We start from the raw sequence: 18,204 nt of genomic DNA, 5'->3' as shown, positions 1-18,204 counted from the left end.
TGGAAAACAGTTTGTCATTAATAGTAAATTTGACATATGCATAACCTATGACCCAATAATTCTACTCCTCACATATACTCATATACTCCAAAGAATTGCTGTTGTAACAATTTACCACAAATGTAGTGCCTTAAAACAAATGAATTTGTTCTCTTCAATTCAGGTCAGAAGTCCTAAAATCAAGGTCAGCAGGGCTGTGTTCCCTCTGAAGGCTCTAGGGGAGAATTAATTCCCTTGCTTTTTCTATAATAGCTTCTGTAGGCCCTCTGCATTCCTTGGTTCATGGCCAACCCTCCATTTTCAAACACACTTCGAAGCAGCACAGCATCTTTCAATCTCTCTCTAACTCTGACCCTCCTACCTCCCCATTATAAGGAGCTTTGTGACTATATTGGGCCCATACAGATAATCCAGAATAATCTCATAGTAAAATCCTTAGCTTAATCTCGTCTTCAAAATGTCTTTTGTTATATAAGGTAACACATTCATAGGTTCTGTGAATTAGGATGCAGACATCTTTAGAAAGCCCTTATTCAGTATATCACCCAAGTAAACAGGAGACATGCACAAAATGTTTATAACAGCATTATTTATAATAGCAAAAGAAAACAAACTAGAAATAACTCAAAAGTCTATCAATGGTAAAACTGTGATATATTTATCCAAAGGGATTATTTTTATATGTTTATTAGGGATTATTATGCAGCAATGGATATTATGACTCTGCATTTTAACATGAATTAATCTGAAAAACACAGTGTTGGGAAGAAAAGGCAAGAAACAAAAGAATGTACATAGAATGATTCAATTTATGACGAGTTCAAAAGCAAAGCATATGAAATTGCATATTGTATAGAAAAACATACATAGGTGGCAACACCATAAAACAAAACAAACAAAAAAACACAAGGGAATAATCACATAAGACTCAATGGTATAACGGGGGTGGGATTCAGCAAGGAATCTAATTGTGAAGGGACAGCAGAAGATGTCAGTGGTAATGGCAGTGTTTTATGTTTTAACCTGGTGTAAGTACAAGGATGTCCAGTTTATAACTATTCTTTATGCTGTACATATGTATTTTCTTCTCTCTTTGGGATAGACGATACATTTCACAATTTTCAAAAAAGGCACTGGACAATCCAATGAAAACTAAAGGGTCAAAGCTCTTGTCATTGCCAATGTGTTCTGTACACACATTTTGTCTTTAATTTGTAGAGTTCTAAGGGTTATTCTTTAGAAACATACATGACTAATTAACAACCCAACTCTCACTGTGGCTAAGCCACTAAACTAAAACTTGACTCCATGGAGTCATTGGTACTAAAACTGAATGTTTATTCAGAGAACTATACATCTTAATTTGTTCATGTATCTCGCTCTTTTACTGTGTTGATATTATCATGTATTACAGATAATCTACTAAAAGGAATTCCCTTCCTTCTCTGCAGTCCTTTCCACATTGTTTTGTCCAAATAACTTTTATGACTTTGATAATACTGACATGTAATTTCGAGTTAATAATCAAATCAACAAATATAGTTTGATAGTAATGAGCAGTCAGGATTTAAAAAAAAAAAAAAACGAACATAAAAAACGATGTTATTTCTCCAAAGAAGTAGTAACCACTAACTGGATAAAACCTACAATGAGCTATTTTCAAACCAAAGAATTTTTTTTCAAAAATGACAGAACCCAGTATTTATTTTCAGTCCACATGGCAATAGTTCTCCAGTTTTCCCATAATACTTTGTATGACAGATAACATTATCAAGATACCAAAGCATTTAATTCCCCTTTTGAACTGCTATCTGTCCAGTTTCACACCTGCCCTGTATCCTTCTCTCTAAAAAAAAGACAGGATTTCAAGCATTATCCCCCTAGATGTCACAATACAAATAGCTAAACCTGCCTGTGAATTAAAGGACTCCCTTAAGCATAAGTTTCTCATAAGACCCATATTTATTATCTGACAAAAACTTTAGATGGTCACAGAAAAATAATTAACCCATGCAAGAAGTTTTTGCTTTCTTTCCAAAAAATTTGAAAGAAATGGTATAAATATTACTATCTAATTTTCTTTTTCTATAGGGGTCTAAGTGATGAGCATGCTTTCTTGTATGAGCAAAGGGGACAATTAGTAAACGTGGTAATTTTCTTATATAGGCTCAGCTGGCTTCACATACTGCAAAATACGCAATAATTCTAAAGATACATATAATTAGAATCATACTAGTTACATATTTTACCTATTTTATATTATAAAAGATTTAACAGCACTTTCACTATATATATAGTATTTTAAAGGTAGGTGGCTAACCAAAATTAAGAAACTCGTATGCATATTGGAAGATATTAAAGTGTAGGTCATTGGTTTATATATTTTCCATTCTCTCCACAATAGGCCTCAGTATGTGATTTTGTTAAGTAACATTCAGAATGGTAAGATTTTAAAATCCTGAAAGTATATCAGATATTCTGCAGTGAAGTCTCTTGAATTATTACTATGTTCCACAGAAGTTTTTAAAAATAACTGTTAGGGGCAAGAGGGCTGTAACCAAGACATCTTTTCTTGCTGCAGAACTGCTCTGCACCGACCTTGTACTAAATCATTACAGCAGGAAACTAGAGAAAAAAAAACAACATTTCACCAACACTGAACCCCAGAGCTTCCAAGCAGTCCTGTCACTCGTCTCCCCCTTGGCTATCACAGTACTTTAAGCAGGAATGAGGTACCTTCTTTGATCCTGCTTTTGTATTATTGAGGATGTATCTTGTGGGCTTAATTACAAACCAACTTTAAAAGCAGGGGCAAACAAAGGATTTAGGCTTCCTCTATTTTGTGGGTCAGGATACTAAGGAAATATATTCAAGATGCCAACGACAGAAGACTCTAATGTCTGTTCTTGTCAATTGGGAAGAGCACCTTGGGAACTACATGGCAGGAATGTTACACATACAGAAACAGAAGCGATGAGCAGTTAAGCAATTACACCCAAGGTGCGGCCTGCTTGATTCTCCAAATCCACACAACACCTTCCGATTTTATATGCCACGTGGTCTGAGCTTTAATTATAAAAACTTGAACCCGCTTTGGTCCAGATCCACAGCAACTAGCAAATACTTACAGTTGGAATAAAAATTTTCCCGATCATTTTTTTATCTTGTTCTGCTAAATTTAGCATTCAAAAGGAAGGCCAGCTCAGAAAGCTGAGAAGAACACGTAAAAAGCAGTCAATCAGAGGGGCAAGCAAGAGAGGAACAATCTAGGGCTGTGCTGTTTCAAAGAAGACTGGGAAGTAGAGTGTTTGGTGGGAGGCAGAAAATGGTAGGAGACAATTCCTGAAACAATTTCCTGAGATAAAGAGCTACCAGCCCCCTTGGATGTGGGTGGTGAGGTATCCATTTAAGATGCTGGAGAGAAAACTTTCATAGTTTTTTTTTTTCTTTTATAATATAAAGATGAATTCTAGCTTTTAGACATAGATTCTAACCAGTATTGCCATAAGACAATTTTCAGCTGTGGTTCATGCAATGTGGCCTTATACTGTTACAACCATACTTGGCTGCTCTTAAGTACTCACTGTACATTTGCAAAATGGAATTTAAGGAGTGGTATGCTTTTTGATAAGAACCAAGGACATTTTCCTCACAGACAGTATCGGTCATGAGCAGATGATTCACACTGACGCCTTGTAAATAGCATGAATTCCTTAGGAAATTTCTCTACTGGGCCCACCCTTCACACTAAAATCAAGATATTCGCTAAATCCTGCAGTACTGGATATAGGAGAGAGAGAGAGAGAGAGACCCAAAAAGGACAGGTCAAGATTCTACTGACACTAAAACTTGCTTCAAAAAGAGAACAGCAACACAATCTGGCTTTGTAGCATTCAGATAGTTCATGACTTGGGCTTTCGATCTTGGTTTTCTAAGCCAATAGACAAGCATAAAGAGAGAGTGTCAAACCAATTACTCCAGCATTGCATGTGGTTAAGTTAGCCTTTAAGAATGATGCTAAATGAGGCTTGTAATCTGTTTAAATTGTAAAGGATTAAGGTAATTTTGGAACTGATTGATTCTCCAGATAATAAAAAAGATGGCTATCATTTAACAAGAGCCTACCATGGACCTGGTATCTGGTAGGTGTTTTCCGTACATACGATATCCACAACAGCTATGCAAAGTCAGTATGATTGGCGCCATTACATCCAGGAGGAAACTGAGGCTTAGAGAAAGTAAGCAACCTACAGAAAGTCGGTAACTTACTAATCAACTGAGCTAGAGCGCTAACTCAGAGACCTGAGTCTAAAGCTTGGGCTCTTTTCACCATATTATGCTACTTTGAAGAGTTAGCCATTTTTGCTTGGGGCCATTTTTGCCCATGTTGTTGTTAAATGCAGCTCCAAAACCATAACTAGGTCTGTCCGTGGTAATAAACAGTAGTGTGTGTCCAACAAAATATACTAGAACAGAGTAACAAGTTAACACTGTTTGTCATTCTTCTTGTTGGCCAGTTCAACACCATGCTCACTTTTTTCCAGTCTATGGTCAAATATATTAGCAAAAGTTGACTTCTGCAGAAGGAAAATGCAGAAATCAAGTATGTCCCCCCCCACACACACCCCAAAAGCTTGCAGCTCTTGCTTCATGAAGAGTAGGCACCTCTGAATTGCAAATATTTTTCCCAAGTGCAGCTCATTTCATAGAAATGGTGAAATTACCAAAGAAAGCGAAGCTAGAGTCCTGATTTTACTTTATTTTTCAAAAATAGAAAGTTGATATGTAAGTACACTGTATGGTTTCTGATATACTCGTATTCCCTTGAATTAAACGTCTCATGATCATGGTCAAATAGGAAGTTATTGGGGAAGTGCAACTAACACGGGATATGATGCTAAAAGTCCTGAACTCCCTGTCCCAGATCTGCTACTGTTTAGCTCCAAAATTCTGGGCCATTAACTTCTGTAAGCCTCAGTTTATTCACCTTCTAAATGGGGATAATGATCCTACTTTTCACAGCAGTAAGGATGAACTGAGATCGTATAGGCTGAAGCATTTTATATATTGTAAAGTGCTGCGCAAATATACCACCACATTTGGAATACATAACAGGAATCAGACTAGAAACATTAGGAATACTCCATTTCCCATATCCTGTCCCCACAAGGCTTGACTTACTTCCTGTCTTAAGTTCTGTGAGATTTCCCTAGATGTTATTTCTGGGGTGTTATCCCTCACCCCACTTACTATTTTTGTTTACTTCAGTGGTGTCTGAAGTAATCAAACCAATCCATGACTAAAGCAACAAATGCCACCAAAGGACTTCCCCTCTAGCCAAACAGCCAAGAGCTGTTGGACCAATAAATCACTATTACAGCTACCACTTCGATGCCCTACTTACAGTTTATAGTTTCCAAAAAGTTTCACAGTAAAGAGAAATGTGCAATTTATTCTAGGATAATTTGCTTGCTTATATACTCCAGAGCTCCAGGTCCTTTCTCAGACACAACTGTACACCTCTTACTTTACAATGGATATGTGCAATTATAAAATCTGCAGAGAATAACTCTAGCTCTGCCTTGAAAATGATCAATATCTCTAAAATATCATGGGAAATCTGTTAAGAATTTCCTCCAGTTAATCCCTAATGATGTAAACAAATTTTCTCAGCAAGTTTTAGTACTGACCAGTTGTTTTCATTTTTAAAGGAACTATCCATGTTGCACACTCACAACCCAGCTTCCAGAAATATCAACTGTGTAGTCCAGGTCGAAGTTATCTAATAACTTTGGGGAAGGGCATTGTGAAAAGATGTAGCCCATTACTCAGTGTTTATACACCACGACAGAAGCATTATGCTGTGGAATTTAAGAACACAAATTGTGGCTCCAAATAATGTGGGTTCATACCCTGGCACTCCAACTTTTTAGCTGTGTGATCTTGGGGAAGTTACTTAACCTCTCTGTATCTCAGTGTTGTCACCTGTACAATGGATTGATAATTATACAATTGTGTGAAATAAATGAGTTAATACAGAGGGTGCCAAAAATATGTATACACATTTTAAGAAAGTAAAAAAAAAACTATTAAATTTACACTGATGGTAACCAATTTGAGCACCTCTTGTAATTGCAGAAGTCAAACGTGACTTGTATTCATCTTTTGTTATCGGTATATATTGAGTATTACAATTTTAGTACAGTTTTTCCCTTTCTTAAAACGTGCATGCATTTTTTTTGGCACCCTCTGTATATATAAAAGTGCTTAAGTTAATGCCTGGCATATAGTAAGCTCCTTATAAATATTAGCTATCACTATTAAGGAGCCACCTTCTTTCACAGATAGGGCTAATATGACTTTGAATATGTAAGCAGAGCATGCATATAAGCTTTAGTATTTCCCATAGTAGTAAAAGCATAGAGTCTAGACAAAGTCAGACAACCTGGATTTGCAATCTGGCTCGGCTACTCACTAGCTTTGTAAACTTAGGAAAGTTACTAAACCTCTCCAAGTCCAGTTTCTTCCAATGGTATCTATCTCATGGAGCTTTGTGAGGATTAAATGGGATAACTAAATCTTAGCACAGCGTCTAGCACATAGCATATATTCAATAAATGTTAGCTATTAATTTTTCTCTGGTTTGCTTAGTCCAGTTGATATGAGTTTTTGCCTGTGTGTGAATCAAAAAAACAAATTATATTAGCAGTTGATTTTGGAAGGCCTATGAAATGTAAGGATGCAGTTTTACTAGCAGAAGTCTTTTCTTTGCCATTGTAGTGTCAGGTTTTGTTCACTTGAAGAGGAATTTTTGGAAGACTTTATTATAAACCTTCCAATGTAGAACAATCCTGGAGTCGTTGTCTAAGCAATGTGTAAAAATACATTGAGAAAGTGGTTGACCTCTATTAACAGAATCATCAATACTTCCTTCTACTTAAATTTTTGAATTTTTATAATTTAGGAGTTGGGATCAGAACTTCAGAATGATAAAATCATAGAGTTAAAACGTTAGGAGATACCTAGTTGACGAAAGCGGTTGACTGCCCCATTCTAGTGAGTTTGCTTTTGGCAAAGCCGAGCTAGTCTGTTCGTCTCTCCTTCCTTTGTAGCTTTCCTTTCCTCTTCTCAGCCGTTAGTCCTATCCTGGTCCCATTACTGTTCTTAACAAGTGGCCAATTTATTGCTGTTAGTGTTAACTGCTAATTAACTTGTTCACTGCAGATGGGCTCTCAGAGATGTTTGGAGGTTTTTCAGTTGGAAAAGCCAGAAATAGCAAGGGAAATTAAGTTATAATAGCAGAACTATAGGTTGTGAAGTTGTTAGTTTGGGACAGACACCATTGCCTGATATCTTTTGCCCAGTATTCTTATATCTAGGGCCTATCTTGTTCCTGTGAGCTCATCAGTGTTCTTAGATTGGAAGAATTATGTATAAGAACTTCCTTCAATGTTTGAGTTGGAGTCAAAAAGACTTAAGTGCTGTAACACAATAGTTGGCTATATCCTCTATTGCAATTAATGGGAAGACCCAGAAGCAAACCTGAACCCAAATCATTCCTTTCTTTAAGATGTCATCCAATGGCTTATCCCCAGCCTTCCCAAAGATATATAAAGACAACATGTTGCTATGCAAATAGAGCTTTAGTACAAGTCCCCTAGTCAACACTGACAGCCAGATGGCAGCCCTGAGTCCCTCCTATAACATTCTGAAGAAGCCACTGGTAACACTATGAGTGGCTCAGAAAGGAGGCTCATATCTTGCTACAAAGCTACTAATTTTACAACTCAAGGAGAATTGTTTTGTAAGGTTTCTTCTCTTTGATTCCATAAGTAAGATGAAATTTTAGAGCTAGAAGAGGCTGAGAAATCATTTTCCTAGCCCTCTGTTGTTACCTATGAAGATTCTGAAGTCCACAGAGAGCAGCAGCCTATCTTCCCAAGTTCCCATGGGTGACAAGTGCAGAGCAGCTCACATCTGTGTCCCCTTCCTGCTCACAGGCCGTCCAACATTTTTTGTCTTCAAAGTGAAGGTGACTCGAATAGCAAATCCCTCAAACAATCTGGCCCCACCTTGCTATCCACTGCTTGAACTCCCTGTTGCTTCATAAACACTCTATGTGGGAAATGGTTAAGAGTGGAATTAGACTCCTTAGGATGCAGATTCAGTCACCTAGATGAGAGGTAATGGTGACTTGGACTGGCGTTGCGGCAGCGGAGATGGAGAAAATTGCACAGACTTGTTTTAAAGAGTGAATCAAGACAACTTTCCGATAGATTAAATACACTAGGTGAATAAAAGGAAGGAATCAACAAATGATGCCTAGGTTTCTGGCTTGCGTAACTGACAACAAAGAAGATAAAATAGGGGCAGGAGAATGAATGTTGCCGGGCAAGGTGGTGAAGGAAAGAGTTCTCTCAATGTTTCAGATGTAACAATCTATTTAAGAGGTAGCATGGAATATGTGAGAAATGGCTCCTCCCCCTTTTCTGGATTCCATGGGTGAGATTTCCCCTAACCTGTCTTGCTCCTCCCAATGGAAGTAGGGTAAGTGACCTCATTCGGGTGCTAGGGAATCTAACGGGGCATGCGTCGCCCAGCCGTTAACCCTCCAGAGTCAGGCTACCCGCAGGAAGCATGCCTCTGCTCTGTTCTTCACTGCTGTAAGTGTCTAAGGGATGGGCCACTCGTGTGGGGAGGAGAGTAGGTATCCAGCACTGTCTGTATCTGGGAGGGAAGGTCTATATAACTCTGGAGGGATGAGCCCATATTCCAGTGTCTGCTTAATAAGTTATAAATGTGATATTTTAATGTCCCATTTCCTATTTTCTTATTTCTCATCTCAGTCACATCACAGCGAAGAAGAGAGATGGTATGCATTGCCCAAGAGTGGGAGAAACAGGGATGGAGGAACACAGAGTCTTAAGTCTAACACATATGGCCCTGCGGCCTCAGGGAGAGGCCTCAGTGCTCGCTTCTTAATCTATAAAGGGGAGAGGATAGCACCCCCTCCACCTTTCTTACCAGATTAGTACAAAGATCACATGAGATAATTCTGTAAAGTGCCAGGCTCAAATTAATATTCAAATATAGGAAACATTACTTTTAGTTCCAAATGCACTGACTAAGGAAACTAAAGATGGAATTTCTCCAGAGAACACAAAAAAATGGACAAACTAATATTTCTATTACAATAATAATCATTGTAGATATTTTACTATACGTGTCTCCTTAGGCACATAGTGGTTTGTCAAAGGTGACAGCCATGCAGGAAAAAAAATGTAGTCTAATGCTCATTTATTCAAATTTTCCTATTCCAAGTGTTGAAAAACTGGTCTATTCTTTACTTTGTATATTTATAGAAAATTTGAGAATTAGAATAATAATTAGAATTAGAATAATTAGAATTAGAACAATAATCATAATAAATGGATTCTTCTATCAAAGAAGAAAAAAGTTATCTTTCATAAAGCTGGAATGGTGAAAAAAGAAAAACCACTTCCACACACACGCCACGCATTATGTTCTGCTAGAAATAATGAAGCAAGATGCAGATGTTAAGGTTTGATGTGGTTTTCAGTCAAGAGAAAATGTCGGCTCCAGGAAAGAGAGCCACACAGTTTATAGTTTGGTTGACTTTCCCTTTGATGGGTTGTCGCAGAAGGGCAGCAGCAAGTCCTGTGGCTGAGTTTTACAAATGACGAGGCAAGTTCTGGAGTGTTAATACACTGAGGGAGAAACAATATAATAACAGAGGTGATTAAATTCCACATGCATCCTGGTGGATTCAGGAGGAAGGAAAATATTTCTTTTCTGTGTACAAAAGGGAAACAAGAACCCTCCAGGGGACATTCACCATCAAGAACTTTAGGTTAACTGAGACAAGACCTCAAACAAGCAATCAGCCTGAGAACTGCTGGCATGGAAACTTCTGTGCCACTGTTGCTAAGAATTCCTGGTGGATACTAGGCTAAGAGATATAGCAAAGAAATAATATTTATCATTGTTCTCATTTTAGTAAAAGCCTGGATGCTAGATACCAAGTTTTAAAATACTAATTTCCCTGTCACTTGTTCTACTTAGAATGTACTTGAGGGGTAAGGTGTTTTGCATATTGCAAGGCATGGATCCACAGAAAATAAATTACAAACAAGGGCCACATGGGGTAACAGTTTGAAATGTAATTAAAATCTGCGTGGTTTAAAAGAAAAACAAATATTTCATATACCTGATTTTAAAATTAAAAAGAAAGGTACAATCACAGGCCACGTGGAAGCAATAAAGAAACTCAGTTGTTCCCTAAGGGAGGCCTGTGAGATTTTAAATTTTGATTTGAAATTAAAAACTAGGAGCAAATACTTATTTTCATGTTATATCCAGTTTATGTTAAGGTCGTTAATGTCAGAGAGGGCAAAAAGAGGACAGGACAAAAAGAGAAGAAACAATAAGGAAAAAGAGAGACAGATGAGATGAAGGGTAGGAGGTGGGAGGGAAGATGGAAAAGGGGAGAAGAAGAGAGGGAAAGTTGGGAGGAACAAGGGGAAGCAATTACACAAAGGAAGACAGATGTGGAATGTCAGAAAAGAGGAAATGGAAAGCATGAGACAAAGAAAGGGACAGAGGAAAGGAGATACTGGAAGACAGAGGAAAAGAAAGAGGTTGAGGCAAGCCAGCAGTTCAAAGGATCCTGAAATATGTTAGGTAAAGGCGTTTGTTGACACTCTTGTTCCATTGAGGTTTGAAGCATTAACAATTGTGATCACTGGCTTTGGAAACGTCATTTAACTATTTAACACAACAGGTCGCAGATGACTTTAGAAGAATTGCACACTTTTGAAAGGACTGAATATTTTCTAGGGTAATGATAGATAATCCAAATAAATATATCAGGAGTCCAAAAAGGAATCTGACAATTTTGAAGGATGCTTCCTGGAAACAAGTACAGACTAGAGAAACGTAAACACTTTTGGGCCTTGGGGGAAAGGGAAGTGGTGGAGATGCTTCTGCCTTTGCTTTCATCAAAGGCTTGGTGCTGGGCTCCCTACACACATTAATTTGGTTTAAATCACCACCACCACCCCCAAACCAGAGAGCTCCCAGTCAGACCTTTTATCCTCTCCCTAGCAAGTCACTCTGCCTTGCCTAAAAGACATCATTACTGCCACTTAAGCAAACATATGAAAAGGAGAATACATCTCTTTTGAATACACCCAATGATGCCGTTATTAACTACATAATCACTGTTTTCCCGAAGCCCCAGGCCTGTTACATTAATCATAGCTGATACCTTATTTCTCTTGCTTTCATCCTCCCAACGTTGCTAATTCCTCTTTTCTACTGGTAGTACATGAATTGCTTGGTCCCCTGTGCCTTCATTTCTCTAACATATTCACAGCCTGGACCACGATAGCGCTGTACCTGACCACTTGACCTGGGAACCCAACTCATCCCCATGTATAAGAAAATGAAAGGACTGTTGACCTATAAGGGGCCTAGTTCAGCATCATTAGCAAAACTCCTGGTCTTAATCTGACCTTGTAACCTAGCAGTAGTACATGGGCCACTTGCCCTTCTGACCGAATTCTCCATTACATTCCTTTTTCTCACCATTCATATACCAAATACTTATGGAGGACCTATTATGTGCCAGGTATTGTGCCACACACAGGGAGTGCTACAAAGCCGAGAAAGTCATAGCGTCTATCCTCATGGAGCTCACAGTTTAACGCAAGATGAGTGAGCCAAAATTTAAATGACCAAAAATGGAATAAATAGCAAGAATCATATGAGCAAAGTGCTATGGAAGAAAATAGAGGAATAATAAACTTCCACAGGGAGTCTGCCACTCTATTTCCTTATTCTTAAAGTCATAGTATGCTCTAGGTACCACCCTGGGATGGCATTGTAGGTACACAGGGCCCCATGCTGAGAAGCCCCAGCATCACTTGAAGTTTAAGCCACATTTGTGTTTTGTACGTGAAGTCTGATGGAGCATGCCCCAGGGGCTCACACACAGTCCAGCCTCCTGAGGGTTCCCAGCCTCCCGCTTCTTGCCCAAACCCCATGTTTTATACTTAGAACCTTGGGTTCCACTCAGGGTTACAACAGGGTCAGGTTGCCAGGGGATGGGAAGAGGGGGTGCCCACGTTCTGTTGTTGCCCTCCATTCCCAGTGAGGTCATGGGCCTGAGGAGAGTCAGGGGCCCTGCTGTATCTCAGGATAGGGCAAGGCACTGGCTGTCCCCAACCCCCAGGATGACAGCACCATGGTGTATATATGTTCAGTAAGTAACTCTGTGGTGGCCTCTAGCCCACCCCTGATCCACGGTAGGGCCATGTTCTGGCACAGAATTTGCAATGCTGTGGGGTTGCCGACGTGTCATGGCCTGAGGGGATTCACTTTCTTGACCTCTGCCAATACCTCAATTTTGATTTTTTACTGGGTTCCACAAATTATGTGTCTTCATATCTTTCCATATCATTTTGCATTAAATGATTTCCTTATGGTTCTGCATTAAATTATACCCCCTCCCTAAGGTTGCCACAAGAAATGATTAATATTGTTATATTGCTACATACATGAATGCTTGATCTTGATTATTTCAAGGCCATCTCTAAAGAATAAAATCGGTGGTTTCTACCATAGACACCCAAGGTTCTAAGCATAAAACATCCCTACAATGACTGGTTCTTCTTTCCCCAGTCGACCATTTTGCTCTTTAACACAAAAGATCATCTCAATTTGGTTAATTCAGATATGGAAAAATGTTTTCCTGCCCTTTCTGCTTTAAATTAGTAGACTCTCCCTGAGTGCCAGTTCTTCTGTGGCTATTCAGTGGGACTGGACTCACAGCAGGCATGGTAACAAGGAGGGAGCAAATGAGAAGCTGTTCCTTTTGTTTCCTCGTTTAAGAAATGGATGGTGAAGGAGAGAGGGTAGAGATGCCTCAGCTCCTAGCTATGTTAACAGCCTCTTCTCCAGAGATTATGTTCTCCTCTCCTGCCTGATCGATCCCTGGAAAACTCACTGCAGCTGGCTCCTCTCCTCCTTCCTTCTCTGCATGATAATGTTTGGACTATGATAAAAAGGAGATATTATGGTTGTCCTGAGCTTTCAAAGACAATGCTCAAAGAAGAGGAAATGGGAAAAGAACCTCACTCCAGTCTCACATAGCTACAGAAAAAAAAAAAATCCAGCCTTAACAACTGCAGAGCACATACACCCTATCACTTAGTGGTCCTCTGGAAGCAAAACGATGAAGAGGCTAAGGGAGAAATGTGGGTACCCATAATGGTGGCCATTAGAGACAGGGGATTATAGCTTCACTTTTCCAAAGGACCTTATGCAGAAAAAAATAAAAATGTAGACTTGTTTCCTTAGCAACCATGGGATAATCTTTCCCACAATATCCCAAGCCTACAGTTCTTAATTCCACTAAAGCCATTATTAAAACTTTAAATATATAACCATGCACATTAAGTTGCCAAATACCCATAAAAACTATTAGCTCATTAAAATGCACAACCACTTAAATAAAAAAGGAGAACCATCAAATTTCATTCAATTGAAAAAAGTAAAGGTTAAAACATTCTGGATTTTCAGTCAAGATGACGGAGAAGGTAAACACTGTGCTTGTTTCCTCTCACAACCACATCAAAATTACAGAACAACCATCATTGAAAATCACCAGAAGTCTAGTTGAACAGAAATTCTACAACTAAGTACACAAGAAGTCATGCCAAGACTGGTAGGAGGGGTGGAGATGTGGAATAGACTGGTCCCATACCCCTGGTGGCAGGTAAAAATTGGGAGGGATATCTCGGCTGCAGAAATCCCCCTGGAGAAGCAAGACTCCCCAGCCCAGGGTTGCAGTGCCACAACTTGTGGCTGTGAAAACCAGCAGAGATTGTGGCTGAGTGAGAAGGAAGGCTGCTAGAATCCCAGGTGTTCCTCTCAAAGGGCCCTTGCTGACGAACTCACTCGCTCTGAGCTTCATCACTGGGGCAGCAGCTCGAAAAGTGCCAGGAACATACGGGGAGGAACTGAATTGTCTGGCCTCAGGGTGAGGGCTGGAGGACCAGCTTTCTCCTGGACAGAAGATCTGGCAGAAGGCATTGTTCCTGTGTTGAGCCCTCCCCCTCCCAGCATGCAGATGCAGGTGGGCGTGATATCTGAGTATCACTCAACCTGGCTGATACCAGTTGCTCCGCCCTAGTAATTCTCTGAGAGCCCAACCCACCCAACTTGCAGGGCCACCCAAGTCACTTCCATACAAACAGCCTGTCTTGGCTCATGCTTCAGACTTTCCTAAAATCTCTCAAAGGTTCACAAAACCCAAACAAGAGCATCTGGCCTCAGTGTGCCCCATACTTGTTGCTAAGGAGCCCCAACCACAGCAGTAGCATCAGCCGGCCTCAGTTCTCAGCTCAGAGTCTCCAAGGCACCTCCAAACCCAGCACAGGTGAAAGACATCTGCAGATTGCATTGTGGCTGATTCCAGGTGGCCCTGGGTGGGGCATAGGCTATGGGTGAACCTGGCCTGCAGTGGGGCACACCCAGTGGCTGGCTTACAACAAACTGGAGCACAACCCACCTGCCTCATCAGGCAACACTCAAAGGGCAGACTGAGCAGACACCAGAGCCCTGCTAAAGCAAATGCTGCTGTATAGGGTCAGCACTTGCACAACAGCTCCTCCACTGTAGTCATGACCAATCCTTACAACCAATCAGCCCAAGGGTCAATCCCTCCCACTGACATACAAACAGCAAACAAGAGTCAACCACAACAAGAGGGCACACACAACCCACACAAGGAACACACCTGGAACACCCAGCTCAGGTGACCAGGGAGACTCTACCCCTGAGGCCCACAGGACACCTACTACCTAAGACCACTCTATTAATACTATAAGACATAACAGCTGTATCTAATACATAGAAACAAACACAGAGAGACAACCAAAATGGGGAGACAAATAAAAATGTCCCAAATGAAAGAACAGAACAAAGCTCCAGAAAAAGAACTAAACAAAATGGAGATACGCAATCTACTGGACACAGAGTTCAAAACACTGATTATAAGGATGCTCAATGATCTCAGTGAGAACTTCAACAAAGAGATAGGAAATATAAAAATGGAGAAAGAAAACATAAAAAAGAACCAGTCAGAAATGAAAAATAAAAACACTGACATAAAGAATACATTAGAGGGAATCAACAGATTAGATGAAATGGAGTATCAAATCAGTGATTTAGAAGATAAGGTTGCATAAAACACCCAATCAGAACAGCAAAAAGAGAAAAGAATCCAAAACAAATGAGGATACCTTAAGGGGCCTCTGGTACATCAAGTGTACCAAGATTCTCATCATAGTGTTACCAGAAGGAGAAGAAAGGAGCAAGGAATTAAAAATGTATTTGAAGAAATAATGACTTCCCTAACCTGGTGAGGGAAATAGATATACAAGATGAGGAAGCACAGAGAGTCCCAAACAAGATGAACCCAAAGAGGCCCACACCAAGACACATCATAATAAAAATGCCAAAGGTTAAAGACAAAGAGAATCTTAAAAGCAGCAAGAGAAAAGCAGTTAGTTACCTACAAGGGTAGCTCCCTTATAGGTATCTCCATAAGATTGTCAGTTGATTTCTCAACAGAAACTTTGCAGGCCAGAAGGAATTGGCACAAAATATTCAATGTGATGAAAAGCAAGAACCTAAAACCAAGATTACTCTACTCAGCAAAACTATGATTTCAAATCCAAAGACAGATAAAGTGCTTCCAAGACAGGAAAAACCTAAAAGAGTTCATCAATACCAAACCAGTATTACAAGAAATGCTAAAGGGACTTCTTTAAGTAAAAGAAAAAATATAAAAAATATGAATAATAAAATGGCAATAACTACATATCTATCAATAATTACTTTCAATATAAATGGATTAAATGCTCCAATCAAAAGACATAAGGTGGCTGAATGGATAAGAAAACAAGGCCCTTATATATACTGTCTACAAGAGACTCACTTCAGATCAAAAAACACATACAGACCGAAAGTAAAGGGATGGAAAAAGATATTTCATGAAAATGGAAACAAATAAACAGACAACAAAAAAGCTGTGGTAGCAATACTTGTACCAGACAAAATGGACTTTAAAACAAAGGCTATAACAAGAGAGAAAGAAAGTCCCAGTGATACCACTTCTGGGTATTTTCCCAAAGACAAAAAACACTACTTTGAAGGAACAAGTGCATCCATATGGTCACTGTAGCATTATTTACAATAGCCAAATATCCATCAACTTTACAATAGCCTGGGTATCCATCAATGGATAAATGGATAAAGAAGAGGTGGTACATATATACAATGGGCTATTACTTAGCCATAAAAAAATGAAATCTTGCTATGTGCAACAACATGGATGGACCTAGAGGGTACTATGCTGAATGGCATAAGCCAGACAAAGAAAGACAAAATGCCATATGATTTCATTTATATGGGGAATCTAAATAACAAGATAAATGAACAAACAAATCAGAAACAAACTCACAGATACAGAAAATATTTTGGGGGTTGCCAGATTGGAGGGAGGTTGGAGAGATGGGTAAAAAAGGGGAAGGGATTAAGCAATACAAATTGGTAGTTACAAAACAGTCATGAGTATGTAATATATAGCATAAGGAATATAGTCAATAATACTGTAATAACTATGTATGGTATCAGATAGATACAAGATTTATCAGGGTGATCACCTCATAAGTTACATAAATGTCTAATTACTCAGTTGTATACCTGAAATTAATATAATGTTGTATATCAACTGTAATTGAAAAATAAAAAAATTGAAAAAAACATTCTGATAATCTCATAAAGTACTATAGGCAGAATAAGTAGAAAAAGAATAATGCATAGAATTAAAATTAATACCATGTCAAAACAGAAAAATATAAAGAAAACTTATCTTTTTAGTCAATAGTCAACACATTTAGAATAAAATTGTGTCATAGATGTCACCTAACCTAATACATTAGAGTTTGATTACAAGCACCAAGATTTAGTGTTCATTTATCCTTTAATGTCGGCTGCTAGAATTTATTTAGTGTATAAATACTGGATCCAAATATAGTCATTTTTTAAATCCTTAGGATCTTAAGAATAAAACTATAAATGATCAATCTGGATATTTCATATGGGAATTTATAGCACAGAAACCCAATGGATACTTTTGGGATTGCATATTATACTAGAAAATAGAAATGTTGATCAATTGTAAAAGAATTAACATAACTTTTTTTATGCTTGTCAAATGCAGAACATGACCAGTAAATCCTGGCAGTCTAATATTCATTTAGAGCATTTGATTACTTTACTTTCAATTTAGAGCATTTGATTACTTACAGTAATCATTACCTGTGTGGGGGGCATCATGTATGTGTAGTATTGTGTTCAAATGAAACTGGGACTTGTTTTAATCAGGTATGATATGACATGCAGACCTGGAAATGATTGTCATGAAGGAGGGACACAGATCCTTAGAAACAGGAGGTATGCCATACAGGGTCACATGGGGATAAACCAGGGTCAGTCAGGAGGCAGAAGGGGAGCGCAGACATGGCCCAGAGCCTTTACTGGGATTCTCTCGGGAAGGAATGGGTGAGATAGGCCAGTTCCCTGAGTCAGTTTAGGATTGGATAGTTTGAATAATTTCAACAGGCTTTGGGCTATAGAGGTGATCCCCAGTTGTCTGGTACCTGGTCCTGGGGTGACTTAGGCCAGGGGGAAATCTTAGGTTGGTGTGTGAGGATTTGATAAAGCAAATAGTTGGGGATTGGGCACTGGATTGGTTGGGTTTGTATATCAAAGGTGTGCTTTCAGGGAAGTCATATGCTATCTCCAGTTATTAGCTAGCCCTGAGAGGGGCAGTCTCTCCAGAGGCAAGATCCCAAATGCCAGAATATCAAAAATATAGAAAAATTAAAAATATAGTCAGTACAGGTACTACCACATTTTAAAACAAAGTTCTCCTTTTATGTGTAAGGCCCTTCCCAGGACTAGGTCCTGTGAATAAAGCCTGCTGGACTATGCATTTAAAAATATGAATAAAGTCTTAAATTTCTTACTTTATCCTTCTGAATATGCTTTCCATTATCTCATTAGAACCTAATGATTAGATTTAATGAGCATGTCCTTACACAACACCATATG

The 18,204-nt window shown here is 39.0% G+C and overlaps 1 protein-coding gene across 1 annotated transcript in view; it reads right to left on the bottom strand.

Annotated features, from left to right (window-relative positions):
• The window catches only part of PDE11A (phosphodiesterase 11A), a 319,917-nt gene that overhangs the window by 291,608 nt on the left and 10,105 nt on the right, over positions 1 to 18,204 (bottom strand). The gene's annotated exons all lie outside the window — the stretch shown is intronic.

This window comes from Rhinolophus ferrumequinum, chromosome 8 (genome assembly GCF_004115265.2).
Source record: "Rhinolophus ferrumequinum isolate MPI-CBG mRhiFer1 chromosome 8, mRhiFer1_v1.p, whole genome shotgun sequence".
NCBI lineage: Eukaryota > Metazoa > Chordata > Mammalia > Chiroptera > Rhinolophidae > Rhinolophus > Rhinolophus ferrumequinum.
The sequence above is the reverse complement of the archived record's forward strand: the minus strand, read 5'-3'. Positions and strand labels throughout refer to the sequence as shown.